The sequence below is a fragment of the Talpa occidentalis genome, unplaced genomic scaffold (genome assembly GCF_014898055.3).
Source record: "Talpa occidentalis isolate TD23 unplaced genomic scaffold, MPIMG_talOcc4v2.1 talOcc4.13, whole genome shotgun sequence".
Classification (NCBI taxonomy): Eukaryota; Metazoa; Chordata; class Mammalia; order Eulipotyphla; family Talpidae; genus Talpa; species Talpa occidentalis.
Window position 1 is genome coordinate 99093120 of NW_023601322.1, and position 19771 is coordinate 99112890.

At 45.8% G+C, this 19771-nt stretch overlaps 1 protein-coding gene across 4 annotated transcripts in view; it reads right to left on the reverse strand.

Moving 5' to 3' along the window:
• The window catches only part of TET2 (tet methylcytosine dioxygenase 2), a 100929-nt gene extending 90524 nt beyond the window's left edge, over positions 1–10405 (reverse strand). For 3 of the 4 annotated variants that reach the window (XM_037509604.1, XM_037509606.1, XM_037509607.1), the window contains exon 1: positions 10256–10405. The gene's annotated coding sequence lies outside the window, so the exon portion shown is untranslated. Of the gene's footprint in view, positions 1–9608; positions 9646–10255 lie in introns of those variants that run through there. The other variant, XM_054694595.1, reaches the window with a different exon arrangement.
• Positions 10406–19771: the final 9366 nt, after the last annotated feature.

Genomic DNA, 19771 nt, shown 5'->3' on the forward strand with positions numbered 1-19771 from the left:
TAAGTTTGGTGTCATGGGTCCCCTTTCTTGCTGGAAGTTTAAAAAAAAAAAGGTAACTCTGGCATTGGGCACAGCCTTTGAGGCTTTAGTGGGAAGCTACACAGGGAGTCCTGACCCAGACACCTCGATCTCTGCTCAGGACCCTGTGGGAGCCAGACACGGGCTCCTGGACAAGGCTTTCCACTGCTGATTCCTCTGCCCACAGACACACAGAGCCTCTGACCTCCCTCAGGCGTTATGTGGCATCTCTGGAATCCCAGGCAGTGTTTGTAAATAGCGCTGCCATGTGTGAAAAGTGACCTGAGTGTGTGAAAGCCTCGACTAGCGGAAGCAGAACCTCCTAGCTCCCCAATGCTGTGGATGAACATGCGGTCAAGGAAATCCTAGGGACAATGATTTCTTTTCCATTTTCTTCCTCCAGCCGCCCAATTTAGATGGAGGAAGAACTGGTCAAAATGGCCAGTCTCCAACACGTTCCTTTCCTTCTTTCAGTGATTTCTGACTTGAAGTCAGGCTCAAAATGAACTACCTTATCTACTTAAATTTTGGGCAAGTTTTGGAATCTCAATAACTGCATTGTGAATGCACTTTCTATCTTGCCTCATCCCAAGACTTCTTGCTTTTCTTTGCTCATTTACTTCAGCGTGAACTGAAATACCAGTAGTAGGGAAACAACCACCACAGCAAGCAGGTAAGAGGTGTGCAAAGCGACAGTTTCCATCCAAATAAAACCACAACATGACCCACTCGGTGGATGGTATCCAACGGCTTTGCTTAGGATGGTTTCTGAACGGGAAACATACTTCATTCCTTAAAGGAGCTGGATTCTTAACAATATTAGAGCAAAATGACAATGGCAATCACAAAGCTTTGTACCTAAAAATACGGAAACATTCCCAAAAACTTCAGTTTTATTTAAAGCATGACAAATTTTAACAATACAAAAACTGAAGCAAAACACAAGAAATTAAACTTGTGCTTTAAAAAAAATACTTGGACTTTAACAAAATCTCTCTCATAGCATTTCAAAATGCTATACTGCAAGATAACATACATTTGTAGAGGTGTGAACCTAGATCCCTAAAACAATAAAAAATGGAAACATAATGTCATATCCTATATATCTCTTATGGATTTAATAAACTTATATATTAAACTTATGTATTAAAAATTAGCTGATGAAAAAAATCCTACTTGAAATAAGAATCACAAAAGTAAACAGGTTGCTTTGAGACTTCCTTTCTAGTTCTGATTTCCAGTAGAAACACCTATTTTAATAGTCATTAAAAAGTGTAAGACAAACTGCTAGCTTTGCTTTCTGCCAGTATGTTTTTCTTCTGATGTGGTAGAAAATTCCGAAATTAAAATGCAACTTGGTTTTAATTTCAATTATATATAACCTCATAGAAGAAAAAAAAAAGCCAGTTTAGGTAGCTGGACTGTAATGAAGCTAGATTAAAACGTGGAGTACAAAATTTAAGATGTATGGTGTTTTTCTTGTTGTTTTATTTAAGATATATGCTTCCCAGCTAAAATAGAGACCTGGGAACTTTTCACTGAACAAAGCTAATGAGGTGCACATTTTTAAGTTGGAAGAATGGATCTTCCCTCTCACCTGATAATTAACCATTTATGGTACTTTTCCTTCTATCATATACACATAAATTTCATTTATACGAATGTAAAATAATAAAAACTGAATTCACTCTTAAAGAAGCTTATTCCAACTTTATGAACTCTCAGATACTTTAGCTGCAGAAATGGTTTCTCATTCTGTTATGATGTCAGCTGCCAAACAAACAAAAAATATTATAATAATCACCCCAGCTAATGAGAGGGTATCTAAAGGTATTCCTTTTAATGCAAAAATCATGAAAGGTTATAAAAGAGCTAAGAGAACTTTATAGCCAATGGCAAATATGAAAATTCTCTGACTTCAAAGCAAGGGACTTGAAATAAAACTGGGGAAAGTATGGAAAGAACAAACCGATTAAAAAATAAATTAATAGGAAGAAGATAGTTGGGATCTGGGTGGTATCATATTATTTTCAGATTCTGCTGCTTTGTTTTTTCAGGCAGGATATTAGAAATTATCTTTAAATGGGTGTCTTTGTTTCTTAATGCAGAGGGGGAGAAAAACTGAAGGAATAACTCAGAGAAAACAGACCAAGTCATTTCTTCTATCATCCGAGATAAGAAATAGCAAAGTGAAGAGAAGCATTACAACAAAACCGCGCCTTGAGCTGGGTGAATAGTTTCCATTACAGCAGAAACTGGACATAGAAACCGAATGTGATAATCCAGCAAGAAGAAAAGTGACTTGATAGACACATTTTTGGTAATGAGACTGGACAACAGCAATTAAAATTATTAAGCCTTTGCCATCCACAGAACAAACTGTGACAGTCTCCAAATAGTCAAAGCAGCAGATGAGCAGCAGCAGTCCGGTAGCACTGGGGTGGCAGAGCTGCTGTGCCCGTGCCCGCCATACTCCCCGCCATACTCCAGGCTGCTCCCGCAGCCAGCTGGCCACCACCAAGAGTCCACAGCCCCACAGCTGTCTTTTAAATACAGTGCCTCCTCTGCAGCGATTTACAAAAGCAAAGCTAAATATACAAGCAACAGATAAAAATATAGATGTTCTGTTTGAAAAGATTTCTAATTTTGGGAAGTGCGTTAAAAAGCAGAGATGGAGCACTCTAGCCAAGCCCAGGGAACAACCTTTTGAATATTGTGGTGAGACTGGTATAAAACCCATCATCTGCTGAGGCAGCTCACACAGCATCCAGAGAAACTCAACGGCAGAAACAAGTGGGATCCTGTCATCTGCTTCCTGTTGCCACTGCTACCTCGGCTCTCTCGTGGGCATCTAATTTGTGACTTCACAATGTACAACCAGCCTCCCAAAAGGGCCACACGACAGTCCTAATAGTGGGGTGCTGGGCCCTCTCTCTAGCTGGTCCTTGACCAGGCCATGACTGAGCCGGTCTACAAAGCAAAGACATTTCCCTGCTGAGCACAAGATCGCATCTACATTATTACAACCCAGTGTTTCCAGCTCTGCCTCTCCCCACCTTATCAGTTAGGGCCTCAAGCCATGGGACCCAACTGGCAGCCATCCAACATTGGTACAGAACACAAAGAGAGAGGAGCATTGCTCAACAAGAAGAATGCCTGGTATCTAGAATTTCATAAGGCTAAAAATTCAAATAACACCAAGCCCAAGGAATTCACCCTGTGTGTCCAAGCCTACGGCCCCAACGCCACAAGCCAGTCTGCTGGTGTTGGCCCAGGCTGTGGCCACAATGTGAAACACAGACAGCCAAGCTGTGCTGGGGGTGCTTCCCGCCTTATCCTGGCCCCCCATACTGCCCACCAGTTTCGCTCTCAGCCCTCCTCCTTTATATCTTGATATATAAAAAAAATACAGTCTCAATACAGAATTCTTTGCTCAAGCCCCCTGAGCTCTGTCATTTAAAATTTCAAAACTAAGATAGAATAGTAACAAGTGGAGAGACAATGAATAAAATCAAGATCGTGAGGCCTACCCCATGTCCTGTTTTCATACTGACAAGAAATTTAAATGCAAAAAAAAGATCACCTAGTAATTTCTGTATTGAAACATGCAATCTAGAGATTTCTTCTCATTTCTAGATTAAACTGCACATTTGGCAGTAGTTTACACTAAGATGGCAATTGTTAACAATTCTTGGGTTACAACTCCTGAATGAACTGGAAAATGGCTCAGTAGTAAATGTATTCAACAAAACCTCTTGCAATTATATATTCCGTACTGCTCACCTAACCTATCACAGGTCAAAGGAACCACCTCATAATTCCTGAAGGTCCTTTTTTCCAACTAACCACAAGAATGAACTTTTGTGTTTAAGTACCCACCACGTCCTCACCTGAGAGGGAAAGTCAGCTACATAAGACTGGCGCCGTATTTCTGGAGAGAGATGATCAGCCTTGTTTCTTTCAAACAGTGCCTACCTTTCTTTGCATGAAAAATGAGATACTTTCTGAGAGCCCAAATATCTGGGTAAGCGGGTGCATTTTTTTTTATTTTATTTTATATATATATATATTTTAATATTTTATTTTATATAATTCTTACATCATTTTCCACCTTTGCACAATGTGTGCATTTTCATTATGGTTATATTCCCCATACAATTGCACCCGCCCCTTATTTTGACTCTAGTCCTTCCTCTCCCCCCCCCACCCCCCCATAGTGTGTCTCTGTGTACAGTTGTTTGTTGATTTTGCTTTTTACTTTGTGTTGATTAGTCTTTTTCCTGGTCTCTTATTTAAGTTTTCTAAATTCCTGCTATGAGTGAGACCTAAGTGGGTGCATTTTTAATAACATCTGCGATAGTATGATGCACCCTTTCAAAGTGTGTAATTCAGTAATGTTTTAGAGTTATCCAACTATTACTCTGTAACTATAGAACATTTTCATTACCCGCAAAAGAAACACCACAGCCATTAGTAGTCAGACCCTTTCCCTCCCCGCAGTCCTGAGCAATGACTAGTCTACTTTTTGTCCCTACAGATTTGCTATTTGGGACATTTCATGTAACATGTGGCCTTGTTATTTCTTTTAAGGTTAACTCTTACAGTTCATGACATGGTATGCATCAGCAATTCATTTCTTTCTATTGTTGAATACTGTTCCAATGTATGGATATACCGCAGTCCGTGCATTTGTGAGCTGCTGGACATCTGGGTTGTCTCCATTTTTGGGAACTGGTAATAGTGCTCTGAAGAGCTGGACACGATTGCATGCATGTTGTTTCCTTTCGCTTTGCCATACACAATCTATATGGTAGCTACACTTTTATTATCAACAGTGCTGAGGCAAGACAACACAGTGGCTGAAGTCCTGGACTTTAAAATCAGATTCCTGAATCTAAAACTCACCTAAGCTACATGCTGGCTGCATGGACTTGGCGAGTTATTCCACCTGGCTTGCTAGTTTCCTCACCTACCACCAGGATAAAATTCATAAGGTCCTGATAAGAATAAAAGGACATCATCATCAGGTAATAAAACATTAAAATTACAAAATGTTTTGAACACAAAGGTCTTTTACAGTAAAACAAATTTAAGTAAACAAACCTCTATTCTCACACACATTTTGATAAGGCATGTAGCTTAATCACACGACTCATGAAGAACTATGTTAAACTTTTCTGTTTTCAGGAAAACAGGCTTAATATGCCTGTGTGCTCAAATAGTAGAGAACTAAATACACAAAGGCACAAACAAACAAGTCAAAGCTGAACAGGATTGAGAGAAGTTACACTGTAGTTTTGCAAAATGTTACCAGGGGAAAAACTGGGCAGAATGCACATGCCCAATTAATACTACTTTTATAGCTACATAGGAATCTACAATAATCTCAACCAAATTTTAATTAAAGGTATGTGACACCATACCCCACAAAGGTATGTGACACCAGTATAAAGTCACTAAAAATCACCTAATAGCTTGTGTGCAGTGGATGGCTTATAGAACAGGCATCACAGCCTACAGAAGTTACACTTGAGATAAAAGCGCCATCCCTAGTAGCATCGCCACTGTCAGCGAGACCTTCTACTTTGCTTTTCATGATAGTTAAGAACGTGTTGGCTTTGATTTTTGCTAGCTGTTAGTTCTGTCATCTGTTAAATTTTCCCCCACTTTTGATGGAGATAACAGTCACGACACTGAGTGATCTTCAGGTGAACTATGTGATGACATGATAATGCAGATTGGGGGTGACCCCCATAATAAGGCTAGTCAACAGCTCCATCAGCTCGGCTAGTTCTTTCTTTGTGTGTAGTGAGAGCTTTCAAGCTCTATACTCTTAGCAACATTCAAGTGGATGACACAGTGTTGTTGACTACTGTCTCCAGGCTGTGCGTAACTTTCCGAAACTTATTCATCTTATAACTGGAAGTCTGTACCCTCTGACCCCCTTCATCCATTCCCGAACTCCCTCCCCACTCCCTTACTTTATTTAATCTGGACTGAGTAGGACACCACTAGGATCTATTAAGGAATGAGAAGACGCAGAAATCAGTGCCTCCTTTCCAATCAACAAAAAACTAATTCAAAGAAACTTTTATAGTAGTTTTAGTGAAGTCACCAGTTCATTTTATACCCTAAATTATCCTTCAAAACCACTTCACCCCAATTTATTCATGTCTTAATTAAATGTTCAGTTTATTTGGAGGTTGATTTCCAGTTAGTCTGAGTAGGTATGAAACACTGACTACCAAATTTTTAAAATTGCTGGTAGGTTGACTTTTTTTTTTTACCGAATTTATTTACAGAAATACTGAAAATCCACATACTATCCATTTCTATTCCACGAAGCCTGGCATATTTAACTGCATTCCTTGGCAAATGGTGAAGACGTCAATCACAGCTGATAAAATTTCCTATTTTGGAGGGGGTACCCACAATTCATTTTATTGAAATTCTATGTAAAGTCAGGAATGTGCTGGAAATCAGATGACACAAGCGATGCCTTTTCTCTGTAGCTGCAATGATTCAGTGCTTCACTTTCCTCTCTCTCCTTGGAGAACTCTCCTCTCACTATATCCCAAACCAACAGATGTACTCTATAACCGCCTTCAATAATGTCGTGGTATTCACTGGGTTTTGGCAGCGAATCCAAATAGAAATTGGAGATCGACACCAACTGAACGCTGTGTATTTGGCAAAACCATTTGTGGTTGTGTTCTGCAGCACCGTTTCCAAGATAACTACCAGCTCCACTTGCAAACCTGCTCCCCCACAGTGAAGGCTCCGGTTGTAAAGTCGGTTTGTGCTGCCTTTGGTGCCATCACTGCTCTTAAGAACTGTGCAATGGGGTCATACTGGGTGACAAAAATGTTATTCGGATGAACCAACACTGACAGATGGCCAGACATCTTAATAGTGGTAAACAATTATAGAAAAACCATTACAGTGAAATAGTCCACGGTTGTTTACAGAACAAAGACGATTCCCTCAAGTAATCTGAGGTAGTAGGTAAAACTGTTTAATTGTGTTAAGAATGACAACTGAACTTGTTCCAAGTATAAGACTGCCTAAAACACTGACAGTCCAAATGCCAACCATTCAACAATCTACATGGCTGTTGATAAAACAAAGATGACTCCCTTGCGTTATCCAAGAGGGTTAGGTAAGACTACGAAATGCTATGAAACAACAACAACAACAACTGAACTCCTGTTAGAAGCAAACAAAGCAGGAAAAGCAAATCTATTATTTTCCAAGTATTCGACATTTTTAAAATACCACTTTCAAAGACATTTTATATTAAGGAAATATCATAAGACTTTATAACATAGTGGTAGATTTAGGGCCGGATGGGAAATAGTTTCTGTGAATAGATGTGTGTCTGTGAGTCATAAGAAGGGCTACTACCTAAGGAGGTCAGCAGATAAGGAAATACATTTCAGTAGTAACATGTGGCTTACAGCGTTGTGTATGGGAGGAACAGACAGAAAATTCTGACTAAGTGAAACCAAAACATTCCCTCCACTTGTTACCTAACACAAATCCCAAGATCAGAGAAGACTCTGGAAGCCTGTCATAACAACTCCTGGGCGGGTGTTTCTCTTGTTCCACACACGATGTTGACCTGCAGCGTGTGGGACCACGTGCCACTGCCAGGGAATGCTATAAATCCCTCCGGTTTCTGCATGGACCAGCACAAATGTGAGATCTGATGAGAGACCTACCAAGAGTATGGTAAATGTGTGGATTTAAGCAAAGTGAGAGAAGTCCCTCATTACAAGTTAGTCTGTCATTAACCATTACAGTTCAAGAAGAAAATAAGCAAACCAGCATTACAGTTTAAAAAAAAAAACTATCTAACTTGTTCTTGTTCACCATCATTCCCTAAAATTTAATAACCCAAGGCAGTTCTATCTATGAAATTTTTAGAGCATGCAAAATAGATAAATTTGCCTTTCTAGTGAGGAGGAGAAAGTATTACTTTTATTCAGATTGGCGAGTAATGTGCATATTTCCTCCTTATAATCACTGACAACATTAACTACCAGCTATCTTCAGCATACAAAGAAGAGGCATAAAATAAGTCTAAATTGCTCATCGGAAAGAACAGGGCTTCATAGTCAAATTAAAAATGATTAACTAGTAGAGGTATTCTTATTTATCCACGGGAATGGACAATATTCTATCTATTATCAGCTGAACGGTTTGAACTGATAATACTGGAAAAATCCCAGGAAAGTAGTAAGATACTAGTCTGCTAAGAAAAGAAATGGTTTATTTTTTATTCTAACTTGCTGGAATAACAAACCACAGTGTTCTCAACAAATAGTAAGCATCTATGCTGAAGGACTAAGTGTTTTCTTTATTATTTTAGGACAAGTAAGAACTAACCAGAGGAGTTGTTTCTGTTCCATAGAGATGACTAATACCGCTCCCTTGTAATCATGTGAAAGAAGCTCTATTATCAATGATTAAAGTAAACTTAACTGCGTTCCCAGAGATCAAAATAAAATTCTAAAATGATCTCCTGAGGAGAAACAGTTGTGGAAATCTGATTCCCGGAGTAATGTCCACCCCTGTGCTTCTCTTTCTGTCCTTGACCACGGCTGTGCCTTTTAACCTGAAGTCTGACTCTCCAACCCTCCACTAACAAGTCTCCAGTTAGCAACATGAGAAAATCAATACCGTGTTGCACTGTGTATTCTACTCCCAAGCTATTAGGAGCCATAACCGCAAATATGTAAAAGAATAAAACTCTCCCGCAGCATTTGAACTCTCCTGCGAAAAGACCCATGTGACGGTTTCATCAGGCAGACAAAAATACTCAAACCAAAGCAAGACAACCCAAGATCTCCTCCTACACCCCAACTCCTCCTAAGACACCGTCTTACTCTAAGGCGGGATCATCTGCTGGTGGCTATTTTGGGATCTGCACTGGCCCTGGCCATCCCCGAGCGCGCTGGGAAAGCACTGGGGGTGACCTGACCCTGGGAACCCACGGATCTGTTCTACTCTCTCCCCAGATGAGTAGATTTAAAAGATCATGTCACTAAATTTTAAGCAAACGACTGGAAAACAACCCTTCCTGCGATTCCCAAACACCAGCTGAGGAGGGGCGCGACTCGACGAGGCGAGAAGCCGCCGCGGAGGCGCCCGCCGGCAGCCAGCACCCTCCGCCCCGCGTCCCCGAGGCCTCCCAGGCCACACTGCACCCCGCGGCGCGCAGGACTCTCCGAGGCGCGGCGGGCCACTGCGCCCAGGGGAGCCTCGGCCGGCGCCGGGCAGGGAAGGCGAGAGGGGCGGCGCGGGGAGGAAGGAGCGGCCGCGAGGAGGGCGGGAGGTGGCAGGACCGGGAAGGGGCGAGAGAAGGAAGAGGAGGGCCCGGCGCGGCGGAGACCCAGGGAAGGGAGCACGGGGGACGCGGGAGGCAGCGGGCAGGGAGAGGAGCGGCGGAGAGGGCCCGCTCCCCCGCCCTCCCGGCCGGCCCCCTCGGGGCGCCCCTGACCTTGCGGTCTCCCCAGTCCCCCGGCCCGCGGCGCCGCGCCCCCGCCCGCCCCGGCCGGCGCGCGCCTTTGTGTCCGCCTGTCACTTACCGGAGCCGGACGCGGGGGTTCGGGCGGCACAAAGCCGGGACCCGGACGAGCCCCGGGAGGCGCCGACACGCGCCCGGGCTGGGCGCATCCCGCCGCGCAGCCGGCGCGCCGGGCCACGGGGCTGGGGTCCCGCCGGGCCCCCGAGGAGCTCCGGCCCCGCGCCCGCGACACCGCCGACAGGCGCGCGGCGCCCGGCCCCCGCGAGCGCCCCGAGCGCGCCACCTCGCTCCCCGCGACGCGAGCTCGGGGCGCCCCAAAGAGGGGCCCGGGGACAGAGGGGGCGGGCGCCTGCCCGAGCCGGAGCCCGCGGCGGGGAACCGGGAGCCCCGCGCCGCTGCTTTCCGGAGGGTCGGCGCGCGGGCGGGGGCGTCGGAGCGCCGCGGGGCGCGGGGCGCGGGGCGCGGGCGGGGGCGGCCCCCAGGCGCGGGCGCGCGGGCCGGCGGCGCCACAAAGGTGCGTGTCCCGGGGGCCGCCCGCGCGGCGCCGCCGTCCGGGAATAAACTCTACTTGTCAGCCATGTTGAGGAGGCGCCGGCCCCGGCGGGCGCGCCCGGCCCCGCGGCGCCCGGGGCCGCGGGCAGGGCCGCCGCGCGGGGGCCGGCGCGGGCGCGGGCGCGGGGGGCTCTCGCGGCGCGGGGGCGCTCTGACCTCGTGCTGGGCCTCGGCCGCGGGTCCGGCGGGCGCGGGCGCGGGGCTAACACATCCTAGAGGGCAGCCATCTTGCTTCCTCCCGCCGCCGCGGCGCGGGCGCATCAATATTCATGAGCAGCTTGACGTCTCCGCGGCGCTCGGGCCGGCGTCTCGGGGCGGCCGCGCCGAGGGGGCGGACGTGACTCGCATGCGAGCGGGGCTGGCGGCGCTCGGGAGGCGGCCCCGGCTCTGGCCGCTGCCGCCGCCGGCCCCCGGCCGCCCCGCCCCGCCCCGCCCGCGCGCCCCCGCCCCGCCCCGCCCCGCGGCCCTGCCTCCCGCTCCCTCGCCTCCGCCGGCGGCCTCCGCCCCGCCGCGCGCCCGCCCGCCCCGCGCCCGCCCCTGCCCGCCCCGCGCCGCCCGCGCCGCCCCGGCCTCGCCCGGCCCCGGAACCAGCCCCGCGGCCCCCGCGGCGCACAAAGGCCGGCGGCGCCGCGGCCGGGGGGTGGGCGCGCTCCGGCCCGCGCCCGCGCGCGGCGAGAGGACCGGGAGCGGGGCGCCCGGGAGCCGGGCCCGGGGCCAGAGCCCAGACTTGCCCTGGCCTCCGGCCGCTCTCCGACCCCCACCCCACGCACACCGGGGCCGGCGCGGCGCGGGGAGGGGCCCCGTCAACCTCCTCAACTTCGATGCCCGGCGCGCACCCCCGCGTGGGCGCGGATCCCCACCCCCGGCAGGTGCCGCCGGCCCCCCGCCCGCCCCCCGCCCGCCCCGGCACCCCCGCGCCCCCCGCGCCCCCTGCGTCGGCGCCGTCGCCGCCCGACCCCGCGGGGCCGAGGGCAGCCCCCGGGGCTCGGGGCCGGCCGCGGGGAGGACCCGGCAAACGGGGAAAGGGGCCGCCGGTCCCCGCCCCGCCCCCCTTCTGTTTACTTAGGCCACGTGGGCCGCGCCGGAGGAGAGGCCCCGTCCGGGGGCAACTGCTCGCCCGCCGCTCGCTCGCCGGCCCGGCTGGGGGCCGCCCCGCGCCTCGGAGCGCGGCAGAGGCGCCGGGCGGACGCGAACCCCGCGCCCCGCCGCGCGCGACGCCCTTCCCGGGCGGGCGTTCTCCCCGCTCCCCAGTGTGCACTTCTCCTTTCTGGGTCTCCCTTTCTAACAGGAACCTTTTAATTTGAACACGCGACACGGACGGAATCCCCGGGCCACTCGGACGCGGCGCGTCTGCCGCGGCCCGCACTGCGGGGTCCCTGCCGCGCCCTTGGGGCCAGCGAAGTCCCCTGAGGCGACGCGTCGGGTTCTACGGTCTCGGTGTTTCCTTTCTGAGAAGTGTCTGAAAAGGGAGCGCTCTCCAGTGCCACACTGTTGCTGCGGAGGCCGTCCGGCGCGTGTCCTAAGGAAACATTGTCTGTTCCCACTGGAGACAAAGTCGACTCAGGTTCCCGCCGCGGCGCAGGCTGCGCAGAGCCGCGCAAGTCCCCAGGGTATTCGCGCGAACCCGCACCTTCCTCTTCCAAATGCATGTTACTGTGTCAGTGAGGTCTTGGCGATCGCTAGTGGGCTTGAGCTGTTGGGAAGTTCTTTGTAGTACATTTTTCAAGACCCCAAAGTCAAGTTTTCCGAAGACTGACATAGCCGTGTTGTTAATGCACAGGGCTTCGGGGTTACTGAAACTGTGGCTTTGGTGTCAAACCCGAGTGAAAGCCTCACTTCATCTCTGACTAAACCGTGACCTTCAGCATGACACCTAACAGTGTTTATCAGCTTTTTGGGGGTCTCTTTAAACACCCTCCATTACAACAAGGTTGTTAAAAGGATTCAATCAGATGCCAGATGAATGCCAGGTGTTACTACTATTACCAACAATAAGCCCTCTGCTTGCAGGAGCTGTTCTTGGTTGACTAGAAGTAGATACGTAATTGCTTGTCTTCTTACATTGAGTAACATGTGGCAAAGGTTACACCCACAAGGTGCCTGATAGAAATACCTGCATGTTCCCTTATTTATATGGTAACTAGTTAAATGATTTTAAGGTGACCTCTTTCTCACTTTACCTTTAAAACTCTCTCTCTCTCTCACCACCACACCCCCCTCTCTGTTGTAACAGGTGGCTCTTGTCTATCTGGAATCATACTTGGCTGGCAGTTGGTTTTGCAACAGGCCCTCAACTCTTTCTTGCCAACTTCTGTCTCTGCACCCCCACCCCACCCTTACCCACCATGACATTTATTTGTTCATTTAAAATAAAATACACTGCTCCTCTCCCCTTGTGTGACTTCAGCAGCAAAAGGAAGTAAGACTCTGAATGTCTCCAAGTGTTAAACCATTTTAGTGAAATCTTGTAGTTTTGTTTTTTTTTTTTTTAATAACCTCTTTCTTACTTGCTATTTCTGGGAGAGAAAGAACATGGCACACATAACCAGGCCTTCACTGGATTTTAGGGTGATTCGTATGGGTAATTCAGGCCAGCTTTTATTAATTGTGTGCATTCTTGAAATTCCTCCTCTCAGAGGTGTGGATAATCTATTTTTAAAAGATATTTCTGCTGTTTGAACAAAGTCAGCAGTGATCAAATCCCTTACCATTTTTTCTCAACTACAAATAGCAGCACTTTCTACGTAAAGAAATCCTTGCCTCCTTAACTGAGGAAAAAAAGACTAATAGAAAAAGTTCCAGGATATGCTGTTCTGTGTTAGAAAATCGACTTGATTGGCCTGGGCACCTGCTGTCTAGCTCAGTTGCTCTTCTCTAAGCCTCTTAGGGTGGAGGCAGCTTCCTGTTGGCTCTGTCCATGAAAGAGCTGACAACAGCAGCTGGCTCTACCATGCAAATTTCTGTTATTAACAACAACAACAAAAAGATGCATTCTTAATTTCTTCCCCACCCACAAAATAAGAAATTGTGAAGACCTGATTTGCTCTTTAACAGAAATAGCCACACTATCTACCACTTTGGAAGAATTACAGTAGTTTCATCAAAACATTAAATCACAGCCTGTTGTTTCCCATCTTGGAAAACATATTTCTGAAGTCTGACATGATAAAGATTCTCTGCCTGCTTGAAAGACAATTGACCTTCAAACAGCACAGCAGTTGTTGCTGTGAAGGAGCTTTCTGGTTTCTTTTCTCTGGTGGCATTACTGTGCATCCCATGAAGGTACCTATCTCACAGAGGTAGCATTCTTATTTTAAAAATCACCAATGAATGAAACATTTAGAACACGACACTTCAACTTATTGATATAAATTTGTATTGATACTAAAAAAATATGGCTGTCTAAAGCCTGGAATCATAGTATTAAGAGAGTCTTAATAGATTCTTTTTTAAATCTGATTTTCATTTACTTTTTGGGGGCCCTTATTTCATACACATTATTTCTCTTTATATATTCTGGGAATTTGCAAATAGACATGATATAATCCTAACTTAGTGAAATCGGGAGCTGACCAATGTATGTGCTGATTTGATGGAGGAAAAGTGAAACGTCAGCTGAAACTTGAAGTCCGTGCCTGTTAAAATATTGCCAAGGGCATGATAAAGAGAGTATTAGGATTACTGGCGGCACAAACATCCTGGAAATGCCTCTAGAAGTATTAAAAATTTGCTGCCAATATCAATCTCTTTTTTCCTCATACATGCTGACTTAGAATCCCAGTAACTACTCTTTTTATTCTTACCCAATATTGGTAACTTCCTTGATGTCCTACTTTCTTTTCAAAGAATAATTTCCGACTTTAATGAACTTCAGTAATGAACACATGTTCACAGTATTTATTTTAGCACCATTTTATACTTACTTTAGCACCATTTGATACTTATATGGGGTTTTATAGTTTTTAAAACATTCTGTACACTTTTACATTTTTATGGTAACATGCACACTGTTGTATTGAATTAAGAAATCATATGCCATATTCAGATGGCATTTAATTCCCACTTATGAAACATGAAGTTAAGTCATTTTTTCTAGGTCAAACAGCTATAACATAGAGGTGCACCCATCAAACCAAGTTTTGTGAATCCATATTACATAAGGTAACATTACACCAACGTTTCTATCTTTTCCTGTTCATTTTCCTCTGATTTTTTTCTTCACTGTTACTAGTACTGGCAGATAAAGGAATCATCCCTCAAAACCCATATAATTTTAAAAAGCAACATAGAATAATCTCCCATTATTCTGTGTTACTTTTGAAAAATCTCAGCACCTACATTTACTTTGTCTTAGTACTCCAAAGATATTCTATTCACTAAATACTGGCTCTTCACCAAGCTTTGGGGTAATTGTTTTATGTTTATTATCTCTTTCCATTCCATGCTTTTTTTTTTTTTTTTTTTTTTTTTTTAGATTTATCTATTTATACAAGAACCGGGTACAGGCCAGATGTGCGGGAGGGTGAGAGGATTCACCAAAGACAGAGTGGGGAACAGAACAGGCAGACTGACGAAATACACTGCTGAGGGGAGCTATGGGTGAGACAGGAGAGGTCTGCCGTGCCATGTGGGTTTCTCCCTGGCTGGCCAGGATAGAACCTGTGCTGCAGAGGCTGTGGACAGCTTCACGGTGTGGTGCTCCACCACCTGCGCCAATGGGGAGGTCCTCCAGTCCATGCTTATTATAAGCAAAGAGGTAGGTAACATCTTACTGTAAATGAGGGGCTGAATGACTTGATGGGGGTTAAAGGGCTGGGAGGCAAGTCTGAGTTCTTTGGGTTGTCTGAATATAAAACTCCTGACCTTGTGAGCCTTCTCAGGACTCCCCAGGGTAGCAGGTATCTATGACAAGTCTGAGCTTTGGTTTATACATGCACTGGGTACAGTCAGAAGCGCGGGAGGGCGAGAGAATTCACCAGAGCCAGAGCGGGGAAGAGCAGGCAGAAGGACCGAAGACCTGCTGAGGGGAGCAGCCAGGAGAGGTCTGCGCGCCAGGACCCTCCTCTGGTGGCCGGGGAGCAGGGATCGAACCGGCGCCGCAGAGGCCACGCGCAGCTTCGCAACCCAGGCTCAACCGCTCTCTATGACAAGTTTTCAAGGAGTAGTCTTTTAGTATCCTCTTCCCTCCCTCAAATAAAGTCTCTTCTGTGTAAAGTTCCTCTTGTATTTTCCTTTTTAAAAAAATTTTATTTATTTTTTGCTTAGAAGAACTGGAGTGCAGGCCAGAGGTGTGGGGAGTAAGAGGATTCACCAGAGACAGAGTGGGGAGCAGAACAGTAGATGCTCTTGTATTTTCTTGTCTAGCTTTGTAAGTTTGGCCCTCACAGCAGCGTCTCCAGTGGAACTTTGAAAAGCTCTACTCCTCATGGAGATTCTGATTAATTAGATCTGGGATGGGGCTGGAGTCACAATCTTTTTCAAAAGATTCAGAATTACATGTACAACTCTATTTTAAAATTTGTGGAAATACAACGATATATGCCTACTCCTAGCATCAGTAGTTTTCCCTTGCTATTAACAGGTGACAGGCCCTCCATGCTAGCATTCACAGAGCATTCCACAACAAACAGCAAGTGATGTTTCTCTAGAATTGGTGGAGCCCTCACACCTTTGCCAAGATCAAGTAAAGCTGCCCGTAACTTCTTTTCTGTATTTCAGGCTGATTAAATCCTTCTCTAAGTTCTCTGGGTATGGTTAAAAAAAATAAATAAATCATGAAGAAGAAAGAAATTGAAAGGAAAGAATGACCCAGATGGGTAGTAGTAGAAAGGAAAGATGGGGGTGTGGGGTGCTAAGTGATAGGACAGGTAGCCTGAGACAGGGGACACCCAAGTACCGGAAGTTGCCCACATTTAACTTGTGAAGAGTATTTTGGCATTTTTGTTCTCACAGGGGAAGTCTATTAGCTTTTTGTTGCCTTTTCCAAACATTTTCAAACCATTCTTTAATCCAGGTGGAAAGGGATCCATTTGCCAAATTGAATCTGATTTCTTTCTCTTTGTAAAATAATGGCCACGTGGTAGTTTATGAGTGTTTCCTAGAGCAGCATGAAAACTATTAGTGCAAATCTTCTGGAAGAAAGAACTATAAAGATAATCATAACCAATCTTAAGGTCCCTATGAGTTAAATTATTCCCTTTCTTATCAATAATCTGTGGAAAAGAAAGTCATGACATCCAATTTTCTTCATGTATTCTAAAGAGTGTTTTCATAATTTTTAGAGATGTGTGAGAAAGTCTAATGACATCTGGCTCCATGCCAACTAGGAGCCTGTGGGGACACCAGGGGCCAAGTTGATTCCTGCAAAGCTTTGTGTTCCCTGCCTCTGTGGAGTGTGTTTTCTTATTTCTTATCTTACAGTACAGTATTATTACTGTTTGGTAGAAAACCTCCTTGATCTGTCAGTAATTAGGCATGCCACTAAATCCCACGTGGGGTGATTGCCAAGCACTTTTCTGCATTTCATGATGACTTTTATCCCCAAGAGAATAAATTATATCAAACCCCCCAGAATAGGGGTTCCTGAGCGAAAGGATGGAGCAGAAGGTGAGAAAAGCAGGTGTGTATGTGTCCATGCACGCGTGCACACACACACATACACACACACAGTTTTTTGGTTTTTTTTTTAATGAGACTGTTGAAAGCAAACCCCAGGTTCCCTGTTACTTCTCTGAAATTTTACGATCACTGATCCTAGCTAGGCTGGTTAGGGAGGTGTGAAGGAATGGGAGCTACTGGAGAGGGTATTTTTAGCGTGGCGGGCAGGTTTGTTGGGTGGGTGTAATCCAGGAGGTGACACTGATGTATTTTAATGAAAGAAACTTTCCTGCATCTCCTTAAATTCTGAAAGGTGAATGGTCACTGTCTCCAAGATAAAAGGAACTAGAAGAGTCTCTCCCCAAAGTTAAAACCTAGAAAGGGTAAAATCGTTATTGTAAGAAGTGAGGACTGTTATTAAAAATAAATGTAGTATGAGCTTAAAAAAAGATATTCAAAAAATCAAGACAGACATACTAACACGAGCTCATCAGGAAGGCAAGTCTCGGTCTGACGTCAGCAAAGGCACAGTTCAGGGAGAGAGTCTAGACTGCAACTGAAATCCTACCCCCCACACTTCAAAGTGCATTATACCAGTAGTTACAATACTCTTGAAAATAGGTAAGACAGTTTCCAACTTATTTAATTTTATAGCACTAGGGAACATGTCTTTGACATAGGAGGGGACAATCAGAGAGATGAAGTAATTTGCCCAAGTCACATAGCAGGTGATACATCCTCAGACTTCAATCTTCTTGAATATCCTTTCCAGAAACCAAGGAGAAACAAATAAACCAAGTTTAGTTCCTTCCTGAGGGCAGAAAAGAAGCTCTGTCTTAGGTGATTCATTTTTACTCCTTGCCAATGCTCATACAAAGGAGGAAGCCATAGTAGTGGAAACATGTAGGGAACCTATGGTTAGTGTATTTCTTAAAAGCAGGCTACCCACTATTCAAGACAAAGTGTTGGAGTTCTGTGCTTTCTCTCTTCTCAAGTCACAGGGACAGAAAAGCCTTTGTGAATGAGGTGTGAGTATGCATTTGTGTGTGTGTCTGTGTGTTTATGTGCATTTAAAGCAGCAAAATTATCACATGAGAAGGCACACTCAAATAAACAAAACAAGTAAATTGTTTTTAAAAGTATCAAAAATTAGGGCCTCCCTGGTGGTGCAAGGGGTTAAGATGCAACCTATGAAGCTCTCCACAGCCACTGCAGCGTGACTTCGATCCCCGGCCTGCCAAGTCGCTACCCACATAGGGCAGCAGACCTCTCCTGACTCGCCAGCTGCTCCCCTCAGCAGTGTACTCCAGTCAATCTGCCTGTTCTGCTCCCCACTCTCTCTCTGGTGAATCCTCTCACCCCCCCCCACCACACCTCTGGCCTATACCCCAGTTCTTGTATGCATAAAGAAATAAATATTTTAAAACAATCAGAAATTAACAGAAACAGTTCCCTTTTATTAAGACTGGAAAGAGTGTGCTTTGGTGGATTTAAGTCTGAATTTCAAACTCAAATTTTCTAATGAAACCAAAACTCAAAATGAAACTTCATGTGTACAATCAGGAATGAGTGAAAAGTTATGCTCTAAGCTATTTCATAAAAAAGACAAGTTTCATAAAATTCTCACAAATAACAGTGCTTTCCAATAGGGTGGCTTACTAATAATCACTAATGCTTTATCACATATGCTGTATCTTCAGGAAAAAAACAATACACTCACTATAGAATTACTGCTATTTAATGACAGTAATTATTCTACTTGATAGTAACATTCACTTCTGAATTTTTAGAAGCCTAATGCATAGCAATATGGATTTTGGTAGTAATGTCTAAAATTCAGAAATAATGCTTTGGATTAGAGGAGAAATAATCATAGGTTCCCCTTTCTAGTTGGACCATTCTTTTTATACTGAACCAGTGTTATTGAGGCAACACTGGTTGACAACACTGTATATGATTTAGGGGGTCAGGCCTACTCCTCGGCTGTGTGTTACCATCCCACCCCCATCATCAAAGCACCCTGGGCCCCTGGGTGTCCTCCTTAGTGAAGCTGGGACCTTCTCAATTGTTTTGTTCATGAAGGGTTGAGCCTTGGGGTCTCCCTGGTGGCTCAAGGGGTTAAGTCTCAGCACCATGATTTAATTCACAGCCACTGCAGCACAAGTTAGATCCCAGGCCGGCCAGGGAGCTGACACATGGTGCAGCAGACGTCTTCCTGATTTGCCTGCTGCTCCCCTCAGCAGTGTATTTCAGTCAGTCTGCCTGTTCTGCTCCCCACTCTGTCTCTGGTGGGTCATCTCACCCCCCCCCCCCTTGCACCTCTGGCCTGTACTCCAGTTCTTGTATGCATAAAGAAATCTTTAAAAAAAAAAAAAAAGAAAAGAAAAGAAAAGAAAAGAAAGAAAAAAAGACAGAAAGGGTTGAGCCTTGATTGGGAGTTGGAAAGAAGCTTCTGAAAGGAGCTGAGATGAATGAAAGCTAACCTAGGTCAGGACACCTTCTCAGAAATGTTTCTTAAAATCTTTTGAAATGAAGGCGTGCCTGTCTCATTTTCCACTGAATCAATGGTTATTCACATCTGAATTTCTAACTTACGTTGTTTATGGTGGGGCTCTGGAGAACGATGTGTCATTTGTGTTTCCCTGTTCATGTTCTGAAGCGGCTTCTGAATCAGTGCATGACCATACAAAACCCAGTCAGACTGCATCATTTCGGAGGTTTGCTCAGGAAATCCCCCAAACCCAGAGGGCTCAGACGTGAATGGAAATACTGTCAAAGAACAGCCCTCTAAAGGGCATCACAGTCACGGCTGGTCTCGTTCTTGCTTCACATTCACGCTGGCATTTCCCCTGACTACCCTCCTCAACCTACTATTTTTAAAATTAAATGTGACTGGCGAAGGTCTGCTGTGTGGCTCTCACTTCAATATGCTTCTCATTTATTCTGTCATGTAGTGGCATGACCATGAAAAGCCACATCCGCTGCCCTCACGGAGCTTACATTCAAGTGGGAATGCAGAAGAGTGAATGGCAATCATCAGACATGCGGAGAGCATGCTGGGCCACGGGGCGGTGC